This window comes from Sapajus apella, unplaced genomic scaffold, assembly GCF_009761245.1.
Source record: "Sapajus apella isolate SASKATOON/1434 unplaced genomic scaffold, GSC_monkey_1.0 scaffold1, whole genome shotgun sequence".
NCBI lineage: Eukaryota > Metazoa > Chordata > Mammalia > Primates > Cebidae > Sapajus > Sapajus apella.
The window spans coordinates 41,416,397-41,440,648 of NW_022436941.1; the positions used below are offsets into that span (position 1 = coordinate 41,416,397).

At 37.3% G+C, this 24,252-nt stretch overlaps 1 long non-coding RNA gene across 1 annotated transcript in view; it reads right to left on the reverse strand.

Annotated features, from left to right (window-relative positions):
* Positions 1 to 1,340: 1,340 nt before the first annotated feature.
* The window catches only part of LOC116549820, a 76,520-nt gene continuing 53,608 nt past the window's right edge, over positions 1,341 to 24,252 (reverse strand). Inside the window, exon 3 of the long non-coding RNA XR_004268102.1 lies at positions 1,341 to 2,035. This is a non-coding gene — a long non-coding RNA (uncharacterized LOC116549820). The remainder of the gene's footprint in view (positions 2,036 to 24,252) is intronic.

The following is a 24,252-nucleotide window of genomic DNA, read 5'->3' on the forward strand; positions in this document are numbered from 1 at the left end:
ATAGGCTGTCCTGTTGGAATTATAAGAAAAGTTTAGATAATGTCATCTCTGAAATGGAATCAATTATGCCTTTTTTAAATCAGTATGAGTGATCTGGAAAAGTAACACCCTGAAATAACATTTGTAATTGTTATGCTGGTAAATCTGGATAACATACTAAAATCCTTTCAGGAGAACAAAATAATAAATATGGCTAATACAAAATAAATGATCATCTGCATGACTTCTTTTAAAAAACTAAGTCCAAAGGGCAAAATCCATTTGTCTCCAGTTCATCCTTTCAAAAGAAAGAGTTCCCAGGTTTAACAGTTAATTTCACGTGTCAAATAGACTGGGCCACAGGGTGCCCAGATATTTGGTCAGACACTGTGGTACGTTTGTGAGGGAATTTTTTGAATCATATTAACATTTAAATCAGTTGACTGAATAAAGCAGATTTCCCTCCCTTGTGTGAGTGGGCTCATCCCATCACTTGAAGGCCTGAATAAAGCAAAAAGGCTGACCCTTCTTCAAGGGAGAGGGAATTCCTCCTACCTGTCAGCCTTTGAACTGGAACATACGCTTTTTCCTGTCTTTTGACAGAAACCAAAACATCACATCTTCCTGTGTCTTAAGCCTGCCAGCCTGCAGACTGGAATGACATGATAGGCTCTCCTAGGTTACCTATCAGCTTGCTGACTCATCCTGAAGATCTTGGAAGGTGTCAGTCTTAATATCATGCCAGCGGAACCCTCATAATAAACAAACACATAAATATCTCTTACTGGTTCTGTTTCTCTGGAAAACTCTAATTAACATGCAAGACAATCCACAGTGTTAGTTTGCTGGCCTGCTTACTGCATGTATACCTGTTTTATAGATGGACCTAGGATACTATCTTATCCTGAAGGCATTATCCTTTAGGAACATCTAACTCTTTTTTAATCTTTGAAGAGCTTTATTAACTTTCTAATACTAATTTGGTTTCATGGGGATTTTTTGTCACTGGTAGAAGAATATTTAGACTGCTAAATATGTACTTGCCAGAAATTTTCTATCTAGAGATTTCATTTTTAACCAAGTAATTTGCAAGATTAATACATCCATTTCTTTAGGATACATTTGTTTCTCAAAGCCTGATTATTCCCTATAGATGACAGTAGAAAGGTCCTCAGTGCAAAGGCTGAAAAGCACACTTAGATTCCAGGTATGCTCACATGGAGAACCTGCTCCACATGTTCTCTCTGAAACACAGAACTTCAATCAATCCACCTTCCTCCTTCCTCCTTCTCCCCTACCCCTCATCTTTCACTTCATCTCACCTCATTGGCAATAGTACTACATTTCAGAACGTTCCACATTATACATTTTAATCTCAATTTCTGATTCTAGTTCATTATTACTGGCTGTGTCACCCACTATGTTTAGCATAAACAGGTACCGGTCATTTGATAGAAATGATCAATTAGCTATATCTGCCATGAATGAGGAAGAAAGCCGTGGCTACAAAAGTCAAGCATTTTCTACCTCTTCTCCAGATTTTTAAGCTGATAACCTTTTAAAATATACATGAAGAGCAATATTGCAGGATAATGTACTGATAATAATTTCTGTATTATTCTCACTACTATGTGAGACTCTCAGAAGAAATGGAAATATAATTGCATTGCAGTTACCCAGACCCTTAGAAATAGGAATGTCCAGCATTGTACTCATTTCCGTTATTTTAAGGGCTTGTTAACAGCTTTGGGTTTTCAGAGGCAGGAACAAAGACTGTCTGGTAGCAAAGGGACAACTCTCTTTTGGGCTTTTTCTTGAGAATCAAAGTAACTTTCAGTAATTAGTCCAGGTAGCCCCAGAGGGAGGAGGGGCTAGAAACTGTGCTTGCAGTCATTTTGGAGAAGAAAGGGTAGCTTCTGGGAGACTAGTGAAGGGACAGAAGGACTTTCTAGTACTCTTACCTGGTGCACATTCACAGACTTTTCTCCCAATGCCAGAGACTAGAGAAGATCAAGCTTTTGGACCTCCTGGGAATCTCGCCTCAAAGTCCTGAGACCTAAAATATACGGAAGAGGGTCTGTGTGACAGAGCCTGTGGTCAGTAAAGAGAAATACTGTAAAAGTATCTGAGTCATTCTGGAGCAGCAGTACCTGAATAATGGTAGAGAAGCAACTCTTCACAGCAGCATCACTTGATAAGAGGAACAATAGTAACGGCAAACAACACAATGGACCAAAGACTAGGGTCTTCTTCCATTTTCCATGAGCTTGAATGTTTGCGAAGCCCTAAGATAAGTAATCATCTAGTCCCCTCTCCCCCTTAGAGAAATGATTAGGATAAAGTAGAGAGCTAAAATTCACATTCAAGTTGAAAAAAAATTCTCTATGGTCCCCTAAATATTGCATAGTAAAATTATACCTAACACCAAAAATTAAAACTAAAATAATACAAAATTCATTTAACATACATACAAATTCAGTAGCATCACTAGAAGTTTCATGAAGCTGGAAGCAGGGGTCAGAGGATCTCTTGGGAAAATGAAAGGGATAAAGAATGAGGATCAGGGCACTGTTAAACCACCTGTCCAAGATCACGTAGCTAGTATGAGAAAGCTGGAATACTAACATGGATCTTCTGATTCCTGTAGGACTAAAAGACACAAGGTGACTGAGTATTTAGAAGCATGACTTAAGTTGTAGTGCTTGAAACTATGTAGAGAACCAAGGATCAGGTATCTAAAGGTGCTTTCTGAGGCCCCCATGGATGTGAGGGAGTGAACAGAGTGTCATCAGGAACAGGGTGAAACACCGTAACACCCAGATGTGTGAAGGGCAAAGCATTGGAGCAGATCGAGAAACTGTACAAGAAATGTGGAGTCAAGCAAATCTACATTCTTCTCACTTCTGCAGGAAAAGTTGCTAAGCTTTCTGAGCTTAGAAAATGCATGTAATGTGCCCAGGTCGTGGTAGGTATTACACTAACATACTTTGAATAGTGAACCATGCAGTGAGCATGATAAAGAAACAGGGAAAATATCTGCCACAACAAAACATCACAGAGCAAAACATCACAGAAAGCTTCCTGAAGAAAGAGATTCAATAAATAAATAATCTATTGGTGCGTGTTTTTTACAGCTTTGCTTTGTGGCTTGTTTTGGAAGCAGATGCTTGTAAACTTTTATTTATAGTCCTTTTATATTAACATATATATATTTTGTTATATATTGCAATATTTACTGAAATTCTGTTGATTTTCAAATTTCTGTGAGAATGTGATTCCTACGAACTCTAGTTGTGTCATGCCTATTAAAATTCAGGAACATAATCCTGAAACGTGGCAGGAAATTAACATGTACCAAATTGTATTGTTCCCCCAGTCTTTGACCAGACTTCCTTTAATATATATGTATTATATTTAAATTTATGTACATAATATATAAATTTGCTTTCCATATATGCGGTCAATATTTTTGCTTTTAAAAAAGGAAAGGAAAAAGCAAAGGAAAGAGGGCTTTGAGTATTTTTTCTTCTTCATGGCACCCAAACAATCCTAATTGTGCTCAGACTGCTCCTAAATCTCTTCAATGAGAGAATCATTTCTTTTAAAATCTTAAATGTTTTTAGCAAATATTTAGTATGCTGTTACATATACAAAAGATTTATAATTGTGCTCATATATAGTATTTATTTTTATTAATTCAGAAAAATATATACCACAAGATGAGTCAATAATGGATACACACGTATATATAGAGAGAGACACACATCTTATAATCTGTATCAACCAATAATTTCCATAACTCATACAGAAACATATTACATATTAATACTATAACATAACTGAGAAACCAGGAGCTTTGTTTTTGTTTTTTTGTTTTTGAGACAGGGTATCTTGCTCTACAAACCATGGAGTACAATGGCGCCATCTTGACTCACTGCAACCTCCACCACCTGGGATCAAGCGATTCTCCCACCTCAGCCTCCCGTGTAGCTGGGACCACAGATGTGAGCCACTACAGCGGGCTAATTTTTTTTGTTTTGTTTTGTAGAGATGGCATTTAGCCATGTTGCCCAGGCTGGTCTTGAACTCCTGGATTCGGGCTATCCTCCTGCCTCAACCTCCCAATTACTGGGATTACAGGCATGAGCCACCATGTGCAGTCACAAGGAGGTTTCTGTTTGAATATATTTTTTTCTATCTGACTAGTTTTAGTCACATTATGAAAAATAGATTAGGATTTTGCTGAACAGTCAACGTGTTAATTACTCTCTTAACAAGTTCTAAATGTGTCATTATTATCTAAATAATGAATAAGTGTGGGTGTGATTTCAATATGGAATAACCTGCCCTTGGCTTTTATTACTTGAGAGATGTAATATCACTTCAATTGCTTTCGATCAGATGTGACATCTTCTGTACATTGATAGATGTATTATTGATATTCCTGGTCTTGATGTGACAAAGTATCTCTCTTATCTTTGATTAAAATGAATTGTCACATTGCAACAGCTACTCTCCCAGTTGTCAGTTGCATAGCTGGCTTGCCACTCACTCACCACAACACTTCGGTTTTAGAAAGCATGTTCAGTGAATACACTCGTGTTTCTATACATGTAACTCAGCTTCCTTTCTCCTGAGATACCAGGCATACAAACTTGTACCTACTGCTGTGCCAGTCTATTGCTTTTGCCTGCCTGATTTCTTTTCCATGTGTGGTCACCGTAGCCCAACTTTCCTTTGAAGAATCTCCCCTCATCCATTCTCAGTCCCTGTGATATGGGTGGTGCTGATCTTAGCTGTCCTTCAAGCACCCCATCTCTAACAATAAGCATGTGAATACACCTGACCAGTGAGTTGTCCATGACCCAGCTGCAGTGAATGGTTCAGGGTTAGGAACATAACCCAGTTGAGTGAATCAGAATCATCCCTTAGACTTTGTTGGTCTGAAAAAAAAATAAATAAATAAAAATGTAAGTTAGACTACAAGTTGGATGCAAATCCTGCTGACATGTTTTGATTCTTTGGATTCAGCTGTGCCTAAATCTGAAAATCCACTCTTGGATCTTTCAATTATGTAAGCTATTCAATTCCCTTTCTTTTTAAAAAAATAAAATAAATTGAGAGGGATTTTCATTCACTTGCAAAAAACCCTTGATTAATATGCCCATGATCTGATTTTTTCCCATTCAGATTATGTATTAGTCAAAATAGGATAAACTCTGGTGAAATAAATAAAACTAGAAATTCGTCTACACAGTATAAATTACGTTAAAATAAATAAATTTTAAGGCCGGGCATGGTGGCTCACACCTGTAATCCCAGCACTTTGGGAGGCCAAGGCATGCGGATCACTTGAGGCCAGGAGTTCAAGACTAGCCTGGACAGCATGGGGAAACCCCATCTCTACTAAAAATAAAAAATTAGCCAATCATGGTGGCACGTGCCTGTAATTCCAGCTATTCAGGAGGCTGAAGCAGGAGAATCACTTGAACCCAGGAGGTGGAGGTTGCAAGGAGCCAGGATCAAGCCACTGCACTCCAGCCTAAGTGATAAAGCAAGACTCCATATCAAAAAAAGAAAAAATGACACAGTCACCACAGCTCACAGCCCATTGTCCAATCTGGTCATTTGGCATCAAACTAACTGCAAAGAAGGTTGGGAAAATGCAGGGAAACACGTCCGTACTCACTGGGCAGCAGCAGCAATCTGTATTGGTCTGGAGTTTCCAGAGAAAAAGAACCAAGTCTTATACACACACACACATACACACACACACACACACACACGTATTTATTTTAAGGAATTGACTGACATGACTGTGGTGGCTGGTAAATCTGAAGTCCACAGACCAGCAAGCTGGAAACGCAGGCATGAGTTGATATGCAATCTTGAAACGGAAAACCTTCTTCTTTGGAAAACCTTAGTTTTCACTCTTAAGGCCTCAACTGATTAAATGAGACCAACTCAAATTTCTTAAAGTCAACAGTTGTAGATATTAAGCACATCTACAAAATACCTTCAGAGCAATACCTAGATTCATGTTTGCTTTCATAACCGTAAACTATAGCCTAGCCAAATAGACACATCAAATTAACCATCAAACTCTCTCTGCCCCAAATGAAATGCCCTTCTTTTCTACTTTTTTCTTTTAATATTGCTGTAGATATAAGTATTTCTGCTATATGGTGGGAGATTATAGTCATGTCCTATTGCTGCATGTATTCAATGTGTCTCCTCTCAAGCCTAAAGCTAAATATTTTAACATTATAAAATTATTTCTCTGCTCATTAGGATGCCAATTTATTTCTGAAATGTTAGAAACTTTCAATGCTGTTTTCCATGGCTTCCATTTATGTATTCATTAATTCATTCAATAATATTTTTCAGTACCTACTGTAAGCTAAGTACACAAAAGGTCATCTTTTCATGTCATAAATTTGCATCATTCTATTAATAGAGAATAATAACTGGTAATGATTTATTGTTTTGTGACAAATTATCCTAAAACTTAGAGGCAAAAAACAAGAACAACGTATTTCTTATGGTTTCTGCAGGTCAGAAATTTCAGAGCATTTTCATTGGATGGTTGGTTCTCTTTCAGGATCTTTCATTTGAGTTGTAGGCAGACATTGGCTGGTGCTACAGTCATTAGAAGTTTTGACTAGGACTGCAGGTCTACTTTCAAGGGGGCTCACTCAATTGTCTACAAGTTGGTGCTGGCTATTAGCAGGGCTTTAGTTGCTCTCCATGTGAACATCCTCACAGGGCTGCCTATGTATGTCATGAAAGCTAGCTTTGTCTAGAACAAGAGATCCAACAGTCCAAGGAAAAAGCTTCAATGACTTCAAAAGCTTTTATGAGCTGTATTTGGAAGTCATACACAGTTACTTCTACTGCCTTCTATTGGTCACACAGACCAGCTCTGAATCAATATGGAAGAAGATTATGTAGGGACATGCATCCCAGCTGAGGGTCACCAGAGCCATCTCAGAGGCCGATTACAGTAGTTTATGTTAATCCGTTACTAGAAATACCTTTTATTTAGAAATCCAGCTGGCTCACCCTATTGAATATATGGCTCCATCATTCATACACTCAGGTGTGACTACATCATGAGCTGATGTTTTAGTTAAATTTAGCATGGACCAAAAATTTGTACCTTAGGTAAGAGTAACATGAAAAACATACACACACACACACACACACTTCTTTCCTCTCTGGATTGGTAGCCCAGATATTCTCTGAAAAGGTTCCGCTGGAGGTAGTGGATACCAGACACATGTACACACACACAAGTCATTTACCCAGCACCAAGCACAATATTCTGGGGCCCACCAAATTCTATACAAATAGAAGTTTCCTAACTTTGGTCACAGAAGCAATACAAGTAAGAACTTAGTATTATCTGGGCATTACACTTAATAGAAAATAAAGCATTATGTAATATTGGTTTATTTCTATGCCTTGATCTCTCTGAAACTTCCATCTTATTACATTAAAATGTCTAGTAAGTTCAGTCTTCAAGAAGGCATAAATAGTAACAGAACAACATTGTATTTATTTTATTGTAATGGTGCAAAATTGACATGCGGCAGAGAAGGTCATGGGAACTCTTGGGAAGATTCTCGTAGGGTGATAATTGCCATGATATGATAAAATGTGATAATTGCCATGATGGGCACAACCAACTTTGGGTTATAATGTCAGCAATATAGTTTCCGTTCTTATATCCATTCGTTGTAACAATAAAGCACTTATAAGCTAATTCCTGTCTTTAGTAAAGTTTAAAAAAAGCTTTGAATTTTTAAAAATCACCATTTAAATTCAAATAATTCTTCTCTGTTATCCTTCAATTCTACAGGACTTCTAAGTCCACTTATGTTTAGATCCCAACCCATAGATTGAGAATCTATTCAAGTTTTTATTAGGCCAGATAATTCGACTAATACAGACACTTAAGGAGATGATCAGAATAAATCACTTACAAAAATCTGACTTAATTGGCCAAAGAAATGTTTAAATGTTTTCAAAACTGAATAATCAATTCTTTATTACTCAAAGGAAAATTTGACAGCACTATGTGAGCTTTTTTTTTAATTACAGCAAATATTAATTTTTTATTGCATTTTAGGTTTGAGGGTACATGTGAAGAACATGCAAGATTGTTGCATAGGTACACACATGGCAGTCTGATTTGCTGCCTTCCTCCCCTTCACCTATATCTGGCATTTCTCCCCATGCTATCTCTCCCCAACTCCCCACCCCCCAATATCCCTCCCCCATTTCCTCCCAACTGACCCCAGTGTGTAGTGCTCCCCTCCCTGTGTCCATGTGTTCTCATTGTTCAACACCCACCTATGAGTGAGAACATGCAGTGTTTGATTTTCTGCTCTTGTGTCAGTTTGCTGAGAATGATGGTTTCCAGGTTCATCCATGTCCCTATAAAGGAGCTTTAATGATTCAATTAATGACAAATCATGAAAAAAATTTTATAGACTCGTTTTCAAAATTCTAGAATACCACCAGATTTATTAACATTGTCATTGCTTTTTTGTCACTACTTTTACAAATACTAATATTAAGGAAGCAGTCTTAATATTAAGGGAGCAGTCTAACTGAGCAGTCTAACTGCTCCCTTAATATTAATAGGAATTCAAACTATCTCTTAGAAGATGATATGATTTTATACATAGAAAACTCCATAGTTACTGCCCAAAACCTCTTAGATCTGATAAACAACTTCAGCAAAGTGTCAGGATACAAAATAAATGTACAAAAATCATTAGCGTTTTTATATATCAACAATGTCCAAGCTAAGAGGCAAATCAGGAACACAATCCCATTCACAATAAACACACACAACAATAAAATACCTAGGAATGCACCTAGCCAGGGATGTGAAAGATCTCTACAACATGAAATAAAAATGCAACCCAAAGAACTCAGATATGACACCAACAGATGGAAAAACATTCTGAGCTCATGGATAAGAAGAATCAATATTGTTAAAATGGCCATACTACCCAAAGCAATTTACAGATTACTCAAAGAAATTCAAGGTAACACAGAGACGGAATTCAAAAAAAAAAAATTTTTTTTGAGACAGTTTTACTCTGTCAACCAGGTTGCAGTACAATGGCATGATCGCAGTTCACTGAAACCTCCACCTCCTGGGTTCAAGCAATTCTCCTGCCTTAGCCTCCCAAATAGCTGGGATTACAGGTGCATGCCACCATGGCCAGATAATTTTTATATTTTTTAGTAGAGACAGAGTTTTGCCATGTTGGCCAGGTTGATCTTGAACTCCTGTCGTCAAGTGATTTCCTGCCTTGGCCTTCCAAAGTGCTGGGATTGCAGGCGTGAGCCACTATCCTGGCTAGGAATTCAAAATTCTATCAGATAAATGTAACAAATAGATTGAAATAATTAAAAAGAATCAAGCAGAAATTCTAGAGCTGAAAATGCAATTGGCATACTGAAGAATGCATCAGAGTTCTTTAATAGCACAACTGACCATGTAGAAGAAAGAATTAGTGAACTTGAAGACAGGTTATTCAAAAATACATAGTCAGAGGAGACAAAAGAAAGAATAGAAACAATGAAGTACCAGAAAATAGGCTTGAAGGGGCAAATCTAAGAGTTATTGTCCTCAAAGAGGAGGTAGAGAAAGAGATAGGGGTAGAACTTTTATTCAAAGGGATAATAACAGAGAACTTCTAAAGAAATATATCAATATCAAAGTATAAGAAGGTCATAGAGTACAAAGCAGATATAATTCAAAGAAGACTACCTCGAGGCATTTAATAATCAAACTCCTAAAGGTCGAGGATAAAAAAAGGATTCTAAAAGCAGCAACAGAAAAGAAACAAATAACATACAGTGGATCTCCAGTACATAAGGCAGCAGACTTTTTAGTGGAAATATTACAGGCCAAGAGAGAATGGCATGGCATAAAGTGCTGAAGGAAAAACATTTACCCTAGAATAGTATATCCAGCAAAAATACCCTTCAAATATGAAAGAAAAATATTTTCAGATTAAAAGAAAAAAAAACCCGAAAGATTTCATCAATATCAGACCTGTCCTACCAGACCTGTCCTACAAGAAATGCTAAATGGAGACTTCAATCAGAAGGAAAAGGACGCTAATGAACAACAAATAATCACCTGAAGGTGCAAAACTCAATGGTAATAGTAAGAACACAGAAAAACACAGAATTTTATTTTTATTATTATACTTTAAGTTCTGGGATATATGCACAGAGTGTGCAGGTTTGTTACATAAGTATACATGTGCCATGGTGGTTTGCTGCACCCATCAACCCATTATCTACATTAGTTATTTCTCCTAATGTTATTTCTTCCCTTGCCCCCCACCCCGACAGGCCCCACTGTATGATGTTTCCCTCCCTGTGTCCATGTGTTCTCATTGTTCAACTCCCACTTATGAGTGAGAACATGTGGTCCTTGGTTTTCCGTTCTTGTGTTAGTTTGCTGAGAATGATGGCTTCCAGATTCATCCATGTTCCTGCAAAAAACATGAACTCATTCTTTTTTATGGCTGCATAGTATTCCATGGTGCATATGTGCCACATTTTCTTTATCCAGTCTAACATTGATGGGCATTTGGGTTGGTTCCAAGTCTTTGCTATTGTGAATAGCACTGCAATAAACATATGTGTGCGTATGTCTTTATAGTAGAATGATTTATAATCTCTTGGGTGTATACCCAGTAATGGGATTGCTGGGTCAAATGGTATTTCTAGTTCTAGATCCTTGAGGAATGGCCACACTGTCTTCCTGACTTTTTAATGGTTGCCATTCTAACTGGTGTGAGATGATATCTCATTATGGTTTTTATTTGCATTTCTCTAATGACCAGTGATGATAAGCTTTTTTTCATATGTTTGTTGGCTGCATAAATGTCTTCTTTTGAGAAATGTCTGTTCATATCCTTTGCCCAGTTTTTGATGGGTTGTTTTTCTCTTGTAAATTTGTTTAAGTTCTTTATAGGTTCTGGATATTAGCCCTTTGTCAGATGGAGAGATTGCAGTGATTTTCTCCCATTCTGTAGGTTGCCTGTTCACTCTGATGATAGTTTTTTTTTGCTGTGCAGAAGCTCTTTAGTTTAATTAGATACCATTTGTCTACTTTGGCATTTGTTGCCATTGCTTTTGGTGTTTTAGTCATGAAGTCTTTGCCCATGCCTATGTCCTAAATGGTATTGCCTACGTTTTCTTCTAGGGTTTTTATGGTTTTAGGTCTTACGTTTAAATCTTTAATCCATTTTGAGTTAATTTTTGTATAAGGCGTAAGGAAGGAGTCAAGTTTTAGTTTTCTGCATATGGCTAGCCAGTTTACCCAACACCATTTATTAAACAGGAAATCCTTTCCTCATTGCTATTTTTTTCGTGTTTGTCAAAGATCAGATGGTTGTAGATGTATGGTGTTATTTCTGAGGCCTCTGTTCTGTTGCATTTGTTTATATATCTGTTTTGCTACCAGTACCATGCTGATTTTTTGTTTTTGTTTTGTTTTCTTTTTTTGTTTTGTTTTGTTTTGTTTTTTTTACTGTAGCCTTGCAGTATAGTGTGAAGTCAGTAGCATAATGCCTCCAGCTTTGTTCTTTTTGCTTAAAATTGTCTTGGCTATACGGGCTTTTTTTGGTTTCATATGAAATGTAAAGTTTTTTTTTTTTTTTTTTCTAAATTTGTGAAAAAATTAAAGGGAGCTTGATGGGAATAGCATTGAATATATAAATTATGTTGGGCAGTATGGCCATTTTCATGATATTGATTTTTCTTATTCATGAACATGGAATATTTTTTCATTTGTTTGTGTCCTCTCTTATTTCCTTGAGCAGTGGTTTGTAGTTCTCCTTGAAGAGGTCCTTCACATCCATTGTAAGTTGTATTCCTAGATGTTTTATTCTTTTTGTAACAATGGTGAATGGGAGTTTGCTCATGATTTGACTCTCTGTTTGTCTATTACTGCTGTATAGGAGTACTTGTGATTTTTGCACATTGATTTTGTATCCTGAGACTTTGCTGAAGTTGCTTATCAGCTTAAAGAGTTTTTGGGCTGAGACAATGGGGTTTTCTAAATATACTATCATGTCATCTGCCAACAGAGATAATTTTACTTCCTCTCTTCCTATTTCAATACACTTTGTTTCTTTCTTTTGCCTGATTGCCCTGGCCAGAACTTCCAATACTGTGTTTAGGAGTGGTGAGAGAGGGCATCCTTGTCTTGTGCTGGTTTTCAAAGGGAATTCTTCCAGCTTTTGTCCATTCAGTATGATATTGGCTATGGGTTTGTCATAAATAGCTCTTGTTATTTTAAGATATGTTCCATCAATACCTAGTTTATAGAGTGTTTTTAGCATGAATGGGTGTTGTATTTTATTGAAGGCCTTTTCTGTATCTATTGAAATAATCATGTGGTTTTTGTCATTGGTTCTGTTTATGTGATGGACTACATTTATTGATTTGTGTATGTTGAACCAGCCTTGTGTCTCAGGGATGAAGCCAACTTGATCATGGTGGATAAGCTTTTTAATATGCTGCTGGATTCAATTTGTCAGTATTTCATTGAGGGTTTTCACATTGATGCTCATCAGGGATATTGGCCTGAATTTTTTTTTTTTTCTGCCTCTCTGCCAGGTTTTGGTATCAGGATGATGCTTGCTTCTTAAAATGAGTTAGGGTGGATTCTCTCTTTTTCTATTGTTTGGAATAGTTTCAGAAGGTATGGAACCAGCTCCTTTTTGTACCTTTTTGTACCTCTGGCAGAATTTGGCTGTGAATCTGTCTGATCCTGGGCTTTTTTTGGTTGGTAGGCTATTAATTACTGCTTCAATTTCCGACCTTGTTATTGGTCTATTCAGGGATTCGACTTCTTCCTGGTTTAGTCTTGGGAGGATGTATGTGTTCAGGAATTTATCCATTTCTTCTAGATTTTCTAGTTTATTTGTGTAGAGGTGTTTTCTCTGTAGTATTCCCTGGTGGTAGTTTGTATTTCTGTGGGATCAGTAGTGATCTCCTCTTTATGATTTTTTATTGTATCTATTTGATTCTTCTCTCTTCTTTTCATTATTAATCTGACTAGTGTCTATCTATTTTGTTAATCTTTTCAAAAAAACCACCTCCTGGATTCACTGATTTTTTGAAGGGTTTTTTATGTCTCTATCTCCTTCAGTTCTGCTCTGATCTTAGTTATTTCTTGTCTTCTGCTAGCTTTTGAGTTTGTTTGCTCTTGCTTCTCTAGTTCTTTTAATTGTGATGTTTAAGGTGTTGATTTTAGATCTTTCTCAATTTCTCCTGAAAATACAGAATATTGTAACACTGTAACTGTGGTGTGTAAACTACGCTTGTCTTAAGTATAAAGACTAAAAAATGAACCTATCAAAAATAATAACTACAACTTTTCTAGACATAGTCAATACAATAAGATGTAAATAGAAAAAACAAAAAGTTAAAAAGCAGGGAGATGAAGTTATGGTGTAGGGTTTTATTAGTTTTCCTTTTGCTTGTTTATATAGCAAACAGTGTTAAGTTAGCAAATAGTGTTAAGTTGTTATCAGATTAAAATAATGGGTTATAAGATGGTATTTGCAAGTCTCATGATCACCTCAAACCCCCCCAAAGAAAATACAACGAATACACCAAAAATATAAAGCAAGAACCTGAGTCACATCACCAGAGAAAATCACTTTCACTAGAGGAAGACAAGAAGGCAGGAAAGAAGAAAAAGAAAACCACAAAACAACTGGAAAACAAATAAAAAATGGTAAGAATAAGTTCTTATCAATAATCATGTTGAATGTAAATAGACTAAACTATCCAATCAAAAGACATAGACTGAGTGAATAGATGAAAACACAAGATCCATTGATCTGTTGACTACATGAAACACGCTTCACTTATAAAGACACACATAGACTAAAAATAAAGGAACAGAAAAAGTTACTCCATGCCAATGGAAGCCAAAAAAAAAAAAAAAGAGCAGAAGTTTCTATACTTGTATCAGAAAAAATAGATTTCAAGATAAAAACTGTAAGAAGAGACAAAGTAACTACATAATGATAAAGGAGTCAATTTAGCAAAAGGATCTAATAATTTAAAATATATATGCACCCAACACTAGAGCATCCAGATATATAAAAGAAATATTATTAGAGATAAAGAGAGAGACAGGTCCTGATAAAATAACAGCTGGACACTTCACTGGTGATCATCTCCAGGACATTGGTCTGGGCAGGAGTTCTTGAGCCCATACCCACAAGCACAGGCAACCAAAGCAAGCATGGCAAATGGGATCACATCAAGTTAAAAAAAGAAACCTCATCACATGGCTGAGCACATTGGCTCATGTAATCCCAGCACTTTAGGAGGCCAAGGCAGGCAGATCACTTGAGGCCAGGAGTCTGAGACCAGCCTGGCCACATGGCAAAATCCTGTCTCTACTAAAAAAATTAGCCAGGCATTGTGGTGTTCACCTGTACTCTCAGCTACTCAGGAGGCCAAGGCATGAGAATTGCTTCAATTCAGGAAGCAGACGTTGCAGAGAGCTGAAATGGCACCAGTGCACTCCAGCCTGGGAGAAAGTATTTGCAAACTACCTCTCTGACAACAGATTAATAACCAGAATATATAAGGAGCTCAAACAACTCTATAGGAAAAAATATAAATATTCAATCAAAAATAGGCAAAAGATTTGAATAGACATTTCTCAAAAGAAGGCATACAAATGGCAAACAGGCATATGAAAATGTGCTCAACATCACTCATCATCAGAGAAATGCAAATCAAAACTACAATGAGTTATCGTCTTACATCAGTAGAAATGGCTTATATCCAAAAGACAGACAATAAGAAATGCTGGTCAGGATGTGAAGAAAAGGGGAGCCTTGTACACTGTCAGTGGGAATGTACATTAAGTCTTGAAACTACCATTTGATCCAGCAATACCACTGCTGAGTACATACCCAAAAGAAAAGAAATGTATCTATCGAAAAGATATCTGCACTCCTATGTTTGTTGCAGCACAGTTTATAATAGCTAAAATTTGGAAGCAACCTAAGTATTTGTCAACAGATCAATCAATAAAGAAAGTGTGGTATATATGCACAATGGAGCACTATTCAGTCATAAAAAAAGAATGAGATCCTGTTTTGCAACAACAGGGATGGAACTGGAGATCACTATGTTAAGTGAAATAAGCCAGGCACAGAAGATAAACATCACATGTTCTCATTTATTTGTGGGAATTAAAAATCAAATCAATTGAACTCATTGACATAAAGAGTAGAAGGATGGTTACCAGAGTCTGGGAAGGTTGGTTAGGGGTTGTGGGTCATGGGGATGGTTAATGGGTACAAAAAAATATAGAAAGAATAAATAAAACCTACTGTTTGATAGCACAATAGGGTGATTATAGTCAATAATAATTGTATATTTTATACAATAACTTAAAGAATATAATTGGATTGTTCACAAAGGATGAATGCTTTAGGAGATGGAATACCCAATTCTCCATGATGTGCTTATTTCAGAATGCATGCCTGTATCAAAACACCTCAGGTACCACATAAATATATACACTTACTGTGTACCCACAACAAATTTTTTTTTAAATTAAAAAAAATAAATTTTAAAAAAGACCTCAGTCTTTCTGCAAGTCAGGAATTCAGGTGCAGCTTAGCTGGACCCTCTGGCTTTGGGTCTCTCACAGGGATCATTTCAGAAGGCTGAAATCAAGCTGTCAGCTGTGTCTGAAGTCATCTTGAAACATGACTGGTGGTGGAACTACTTATACACTCCAGTGGCTGGAGTGATGCATTTACAAGCCAAGAAACTCCTAGGATTTCCAGCAACTACCAGAAGCTAAGAAGAGGTAAATAAGGATTCTACCCTGGAGCCCTCAAAGGGAGTATGGGCTTGCTGAGAGCTTTCTTTTGTATTTCTAGCCTCCAGAACCATTAGAGAATAAGCTTCTGTTGTTTTTAGCCACCAAGTTTGTCATACTTTGTACAGCAGCCCTAGGAAACTAATACAGGAGTATCAGTACTTTATTACTTAGATGCTAACTTAAAGAATAACTATATTAAGTATCCTGAAAACATCTATAAACCAGTGTTGTCTTCAAGTTAGGCTGGGTTAACATACAATCCTTTTTGAAGAAGAAAAATTATCATATACAATCAGTGTTAAATTATTTTCATAATTAACTGCATTAATTTTATGTTATTGATGATGCTGTTTTGCTGAACATGAATGGCAATGCTTAGGGTCAGTAGTAGAAGACAATTTGCAAATTTTACACTTCATTTACTGTGAGTTGGACAAACCTGTAGGTGGCCTCGTGATCCCTGTCTCATGGTATTCATACCCTTGCATAATCCACTCTCCTTGAGTGTAAGTAGGATCTGTGACTTGCTTCTAACCAATAGAATACAGCAAAGGTGATGGGATGTCACATTAATGATTACAGTACATCCTATTGGATTCCATTCTGCTAGAGACTCTCCACTGCCAGCTTTGAGAAAGCAATTTGCCATGGTTCTTATAGCTACAAATAAATGAATACTGTGAGTAATTTGAGTGAGCAAGGAAACAGATTCTTCCTCCATCAAGTCCTTTATATAAAATGGCATAGTATTTGCACATAACCTATGCACATCCTCTTGTATACTGTAAAGTAGCTCCAGATTATGTATAGTATCTAATACAATGTAAATGCTATGAAACAAATATTGGTTATACTATTTTTTTGTATTTTTTTATTTGTATTATTTTTTACTTTTGTATTGCTATTTTTTTTTTGAGACAGGGTCTCATTCTGTTGCCAAGGTTGAGGTGCAGTGGCACAATCACAGATTAATGCAGCCTCCTTTTGCCGGGCTTAAACAATCCTCCCACTTTGGCCTCCCAAGTAGCTGGGACTATAGTTATGTGCCACCCACCCAGCTAATTTTTTTGATTTCTTTTTCTTCTGTAGAGACAGGGTCTTGTTATTTTGAACAGGCTGGTCTTGAACTCTTAGCCCCCAGAGATTTCCCAAAGTGTTACCATTACAGGCATGAGCCACAGCGCCCAGCCTTGTATTGTTACTTTTTATCAGTTTTTTCCCAGTTGGTTAATTCTAGGGTGCAGATGACTGATATGGAGGCCACCTGTTCTCAAGACTAGGAGAATTATCAAATTTGGAGGTGAGGAGAGGTAAATAAATGTGAGATTTTTATAAGATGACCTTTTGTAATATTAGTATGGTGCTACCTGGTGCCATAAGAAGACTCGATTCTTCAGTTACTTTTCTCAATTTACTCTGAAAACTTAATCTATACATCACATTATGCTGTCATTTGTCCTTTACTGGGTGAAGTATAAGTCATCATCATAAATGCAGGCTCTACAGGAATCACGGGGCCATTCTCACTTTTAACTGTTCAACCAGATAATCTAGAATAAGTTTTCATAAATAAATATAAAAAATTATCCCAAAGACATTCAGATCTGTACCTCTTCTCATAAAAACAGTAGAATGAAAGCAAGTAAAAGTGATATTAAAAGGATAACTTTAATTATTTTAACATAAGGTTAATGTTTTCATGTGAATGATTTGCTACATTTATTTCAGTAACCATTATTAGTTGTATAACAGACAAAACTCCCCTTTGCCACCAGCTTGGGATGCAAAGATATAGATAAGTTCCAACCTTATTCCTAAATCAAAAAGATCTCATCCGCCCCCATCAGTTTTCAGTTATGCCATAGAGATTTACCAAGGTCCCAGGAATGAATATCCCCCAAGGGGATGTTTAGGCAAGATGCTACCCTCATATCCATGTGGTGGGGTACCCTGACCTGGTCACCAGCTACAAGGTGGGGTACTAGATGAGTCCAGTCTCTGCTTTCAATAACTCTTTGATACCCCACAGCCAATGCTCAGACGTTAGTACCCAGAACCTCTACCTTCATTGGAAGGATAGATATGCTGAAGCAGGTAGAACAGGAATACCTTGCAACCCTCACTGGTAATTAACCTACCACCCAAGAACAGATAAGCGGGTGTCTTAATCTATTTGGGCTGCTATAATAGAATACCATAGCATTGGTGGCTTATAAACAATAGAGATGTATTCCTCACCGTTCTAGAGGCTGAGAACTCCAAGATCAAAGTTTAGGCAGATTTGGTATCTGGGGAGGGTCCACTTCCTTGTGCAAGGACAGTCATTTTCTTACTGTGTCCTCACATGCCGGAAGTAGAGAGGGAACTGCCTGGGGTCTGTTTTACAAGGGCACTCATTTCATTTATGAGGGCTTCCCTCTTATGACCTAATCACCTTCCAATGACACCACCTCCAAATACACTGGGGATTAAGTTTCATCATATGAATTGGGGGTGATGGAGGAAAGCAGAAACATTCATTCCTTAGCAAGGGACTTCTTGATAAAGCATAAAACAAGGAAATTCACTGGTAAAGTTTTTTTGGTGACACTTTCACTATGCATTAATAAATTTTTAGCAGCACATTTCACAGCTGACAGCAAAACCATGAGGTTATGATAATGTACATTTTTAAGAAGCATTGCCCAAATGTACATTTACATTTACTTGGTGGATTGCAAGAAAAACTTAAAAGTATGGTTGCTGTGGACTGAAGCTTTGCATCCCCTCAAAAATTCTTATGTTACAGCCCTAACCCTCCATGTGATGATATTTGAAGATGAAGCCTTCAGAGAGTAATCTAACTAACTAGGGTTAGATTAGGTCATGAGGGTGGGGTCCTTGTGATGGGATTAGCAACCTTCTAAGAAGAGAAAGAGAGACCAGAGTGTGTGCACTTTCCCCCTCTTTCTCCCTCCTTCTTTCCCTCGCCTTCCCCCTCACCACCCCCTACAAGCCAGGAAGAGGACCCTCAACAGGAACGGAATTGGCCTGCACCTTGATCTTGATCCTGCAGCCTCCAGTACTGTGAGAAACAAATGTCGTTTAAGCCACCTAGTCCATGGTATTTTGTTAGGGCAGCCTAAGACGACAGTTCTTAAAACTAGTCATAAATCTGCATTGCCAGCAAAAGGAACACTACAAATCTTCATCATAGCAATTCCACTTCTAAGTCTTTTTTTTTTCTCAGATTTGTAACTTTGTTTTGGTTTTACTTTGATTGGTGCTATAGGCATAAGGAAAGTTATACCCCTTTAATTGACACTACAATAATAACTTTGTAAATCATTTACAAATGGTCTATGCAAAACTCAAGCCTGAGAGGCATAGTATTAAAGCATTATGCAATTAAAACCTTTTTCTTCCTTACATTCTTTTTTTTTCTCCCCATTTATTTATTTTATTGCATTTTAGGTTTTGGGGTACATGTGAAGAACATGCAAAATTGTTGCATAGGTACACATGTGGCAGTGTGATTTGCTGCCTTCCTCCCCATCACCTACATCTGTCATTTCTCCCCTTGCTATCTCTCCCCAGCTCCCCAGCCCCCACTGTCCCATCCCTATTTCCCCCCAACTGACCCCAGTGTGTAGTGCTCCCCTCCCTGTGTCCATGTGTTCTCATTGTTCAACACCCGCCTATGAGTGAGAACATGCGGTGTTTGATCTTCTGCTCTTCTGTCAGTTTGCTGAGAATGATGGTTTCCAGGTTCATCCATGTCCCTACAAAGGACCCAAACTCATCGTTTTTGATGGCTGCATAATATTCCATGGTGTATATGTGCCACATTTTCCCTATCGCATTTGGATTGGTTCCAGGTCTTTGCTATTGTAAACAGTGCTGCAATGAATATTCGTGTGCACGTGTCCTTATAATAGAACGATTTGTAATCCTTTGGATATATACCCAGTAATGGGATTGCTGGGTCAAATGGAATTTCTATTTCTAGGTCCTTGAGGAATCGCCACACTGTCTTCCACAATGGTTGAACTAATTTACACTCCCACCAACAGTGCAAAAGTGTTCCTATTTCTCCACATACTCTCCAGCATCTGTTGTCTCCAGATTTTTTAATGATCACCATTCTAACTGGCGTGAGATGGTATCTCAATGTTGTTTTGATTTGCATTTCTCTGAGGACCAGTGATGATGAGCATTTTTTCATATGTTTGTTGTCCTCATGTATGTCTTCTTTTGTAAAGTGCCTTTTCATATCCTTTGCCCACTTTTGAATGGGCTTGTTAGTTTTTTTCTTGTAAATCTGTTTTAGCTCTTTGTAAATTCTGGATATCAGCCCTTTGTCAGATGGGTAAACAGCAAAAATTTTTTCCCATTCTGTTGGTTGCCGATTCACTCTAATGACTGTTTCTTTTGCTGTGCAGAAGCTGTGGAGCTTGATTAGGTCCCATTTGTCTATTTTGGCTTTTGTTGTCAATGCTTTTGGTGTTTTGGTCATGAAGTCCTTGCCTACACCTATGTCCTGAATGGTTTTGCCTAGATTTTCTTCTAGCGTTTTTATGGTGTTAGGTCTTATGTTTAAGTCTTTAATCCATCTGGAGTTAATTTTAGTGTAAGGTGTCAGGAAGGGGTCCAGTTTCTGCTTTCTGCACATGGCTAGCCAGCTTTCCCAACACCATTTATTGAACAGGGAATCCTTTCCCCATTGCTTGTTTTTGGTCTGGTTTGTCAAAGATCAGATGGTTGTAGATATGTTGTGTTGCCTCCGAGACCTCTGTTCTGTTCCATTGGTCTATATCTCTGTTTTGGTACCAGTACCATGCGGTTTTGATTACTGTAGCCTTGTAGTATAGTTTGAAGTCTGGTAGTGTGATGCCCCCTGCTTTGTTCTTTTTGCTTAGAATTGACTTGGCTATGCGGGCTCTCTTTTGGTTCCATATGAAGTTTAAGGTGTTTTTTTCCAGTTCTGTGAAGAAGGTCATTGGTAGCTTGATGGGGATAGCATTGAATCTGTAAATTACTTTGGGCAGTATGGTCATTTTCACGATATTGATTCTTCCTAACCATGAACATGGAATATTTCTCCATCTGTTTGTGTCCTCTCTTATTTCATTGAGCAGTGGCTTGTAGTTCTCCTTGAAGAGGTCCTTTACGTTCCTTGTTAGTTGTATTCTTAGGTATTTTATAGTCCTTAGCCAAAAGAAATAAAAACATGTCCACAAAAAGATTTGTACAGAGCTTCCAGTTTCCAGTCCAACATGTAAAGAGCTTCACAGGTGTCACTCCATCAACAAGCAAGGAGCTGAACAGACTAAAAATCAGCACTATTTTTAGATCCATCAGAGAAGTGGGGTCCTAAGGCAAACTACCACTCCAAAAATTAAAGAGAAAAATAGGCAGAGAGAGAGAATGACAACTTATCAGAGCAAAAGCCTCTGTGACCTGCGCTAGATTAAGAAAAGCTGAACTGTAATTGATGAGTTGCTGGAGGCTCAGTGTGGGCAGTTCTGAGAGTTAAGACCTCGGGATGCGGGAGCCATCATGGGGAAGAACCCACATTTTCTGACTTACCTCTAAGAGCTCTAATAGATTCTCACAGTAAGGACACCTTCCTTCTTCTGGCTGCAGGAGGACTAAAAGTAATCATTTTGAAATAAGTCAGGACATTCTGTTCTTAATAAGGCCTGTCCTCAGAAGAAATTATTTTACCAAAGCCTAGCCTATTGGGGTTTTAGCAGAGCCTAATTAAACTAGGGAAAGGGAAATATCCAGCTCTCCAAACCCCACTAGATATCATGGCTCACCTAAGGGGGTAAAAATACAAGAAGCATTTCTGAGGTTTACAGTCCATGGACAGAGGCTCACTGGAAGACTGAGACCTAATCATGGGACTATGGAAAGTTTCCCCAACCCCTGCACCTTACCACCACATTGCTAAAGTTCTGTTTACACAATTCCCTTTAATTAGTACATTCTACTCTGCTTTTAACAACAACAACAAAAAAAAATTACAAGCATACTAAAGTACAAAAAAAAAAAAAAGTCAGTTTGAAGAAAAAGAGGAAGTACCAGAACTAGAATCAGATATGGCAAGAATGTTAGAAATATCAGGCCAGGACTTTAAAATAACTATAATTAATATGGTAAATAATCTAATGGAAAAAGTGGGCAACATGAAAGAATGAATGAATGATGTAAGCAAAGACAGAAATTCTACAAAAGAAACAAAAAGAAATGCTAGAGATTTAAAAACTCTATAACAGAAATGAAGAATGCCTTGGATGTGCTCATTTGTAGAATGGACATAGCAGAGAAGAGAACCTTTGAGCTTGAAGGTGTGTGAATAGAAACTTCTGAAACTGAAAAGCAGAGATAAAAATAGAAAAGAATATCCAAGAACTATGGGACAATTTTAAGAAATGTAACATGTAAGTGATGAGAATACCAAAGAAGAATGAGAAATGAACAAAAGACGTTTGGAGGAATAATGACTCCAGATTTCTCCCAAATTAATGTCAAACAACAGATCCAGCAACCTCAGAGAACACCAAGCAGGGTAAATGCCAAAAACTAAAATGAAAACTAACAAAACTATGCCTAGGCATATCATATTCAAACTGCAGGAAATCAAAGACAAAGAAAAAATCTTGAAGTAAGTCAGAGAAGAGTGGTGGAGGAAAACCCCTAACAGTAGAAGAGCAAAGATAAAAGTACATCTGGCTTCTCAGATAAAAATTATATCTGGCTTCTCCTCAGAACCCATGCAAGCAAGAAGAAAATGGAGTGAAGTAAAGCAAGAGGGGAAAAGACACCAGTCCAGAACTGTGTGTCCTGAAAAATTATCCTTCAAAACTGAAGGAGCCGGGTGTGGCTCCTGTAGTTTCAAATACTCAGGAAACTGAGGTAGGAGGATCACATGAGGCCAGGAATTCGAGGCCAGCCTGAGCAACATAGTGAGACTACTCTGTCTTTTTTAAAAAGATGGTGGGGGTGGGAACAAAGAGAAAATAGACTTCCACACACAAAAAAAAACTTTATCAGCCTTATTAAAAACAACCAAAACCTGGAAACATCCCAAATGTCTGACAGGAGATAAATAAATTTTGGTATAATTTATATAATGGGATACTGTTCAGCAATTTAAAAAAAAAAAGAAAAACAAACTACTAATACAGACAGCAGGATAGATAAATCTCAAAAACTCTTTTTTGTTGTTTTTGTTTCTTGAGACAGTCTTGCTGTGTCTCCCAGGCTGGAGTGTAGTAGTGTCTTACTACAACCACTGCCTCCAGGGTTCAAGCAATTCTCACGTCTCAGCCACTCAAGTAGCTTGGACTATGGGCACCTGCCACCACGCTCAGCTAATTTTTGTATTTTTAGTAGAGATGAGGTTTTGCCATGTTGGCCAGGCTGGCCTTGAACTCCTGGCCTCAAGTGATCTGCCTGCGTTGACCTCCCAAAGTGCTGGGATTACAGGTGTGATCCACCACACCCAGCCTGGATCTCAAAAACCTTTGTTAAACCACTAAGGCCAAACCCAAAAGTGTACGTATTGTATGATGCAATTTACATGAAATACAAATACAAATAAAACTAATCTATAATAATAGAATCAATTTGTGTCTGTAATACGGAAGGGGCTAAAAATTGACTGGAAAAAAAACACAAAAGACTTTCTACACAATGAGAAACAGTATCTTGCTTTGGGTAATAGCTACAGGAAAGCACACAATTGTAAAGTTGATCATATTAAATATTTAAGATCTATGCACTTCATCATATGTTAATTATATCTCAATTAAAAATTCATTTACATATAAACAATTTGAAAACAAAATTGTATCATACCTGCATCATTTTATAATAGAGTAAGGCAACATCAAGAATGGCTAGAACGCTGACCTTGAATTGACTTTTTTCCTGGTCTTAACTTCAGCTGCAAAGCACTCCAAATGGCTCACCTTAATAAAAAGGAGGAAACATAATGTAATATCCCACCTGATTACTTTGAGTCCAGTGTCTCCATCTAGTTTCCAAGAACAATAATAATAATAATAATAATTAATGTTTATTGAATGGGTATTATGTGCTAGGTATTGCACCAAGTATTTTGTATATATTATCTCACTTCATCTTTACAATAGTTCTTTAATTACATTATTTTCATCATATTACAACAATAACACTGAAGCTTAGGATGGTTGAACAGCTTAGGCATTAGACGGAAAGTTCCTCAGGATAATAAAGACTACTTCTGCAAAAACCTCAGCTGACATTATAATCAATTTTTCCAGTAAGATACGGTACAAGACAAGGATATGCACTCTCATTACTTCTATTTAACAGAGTACAGGAAGTACTAGCAAGAG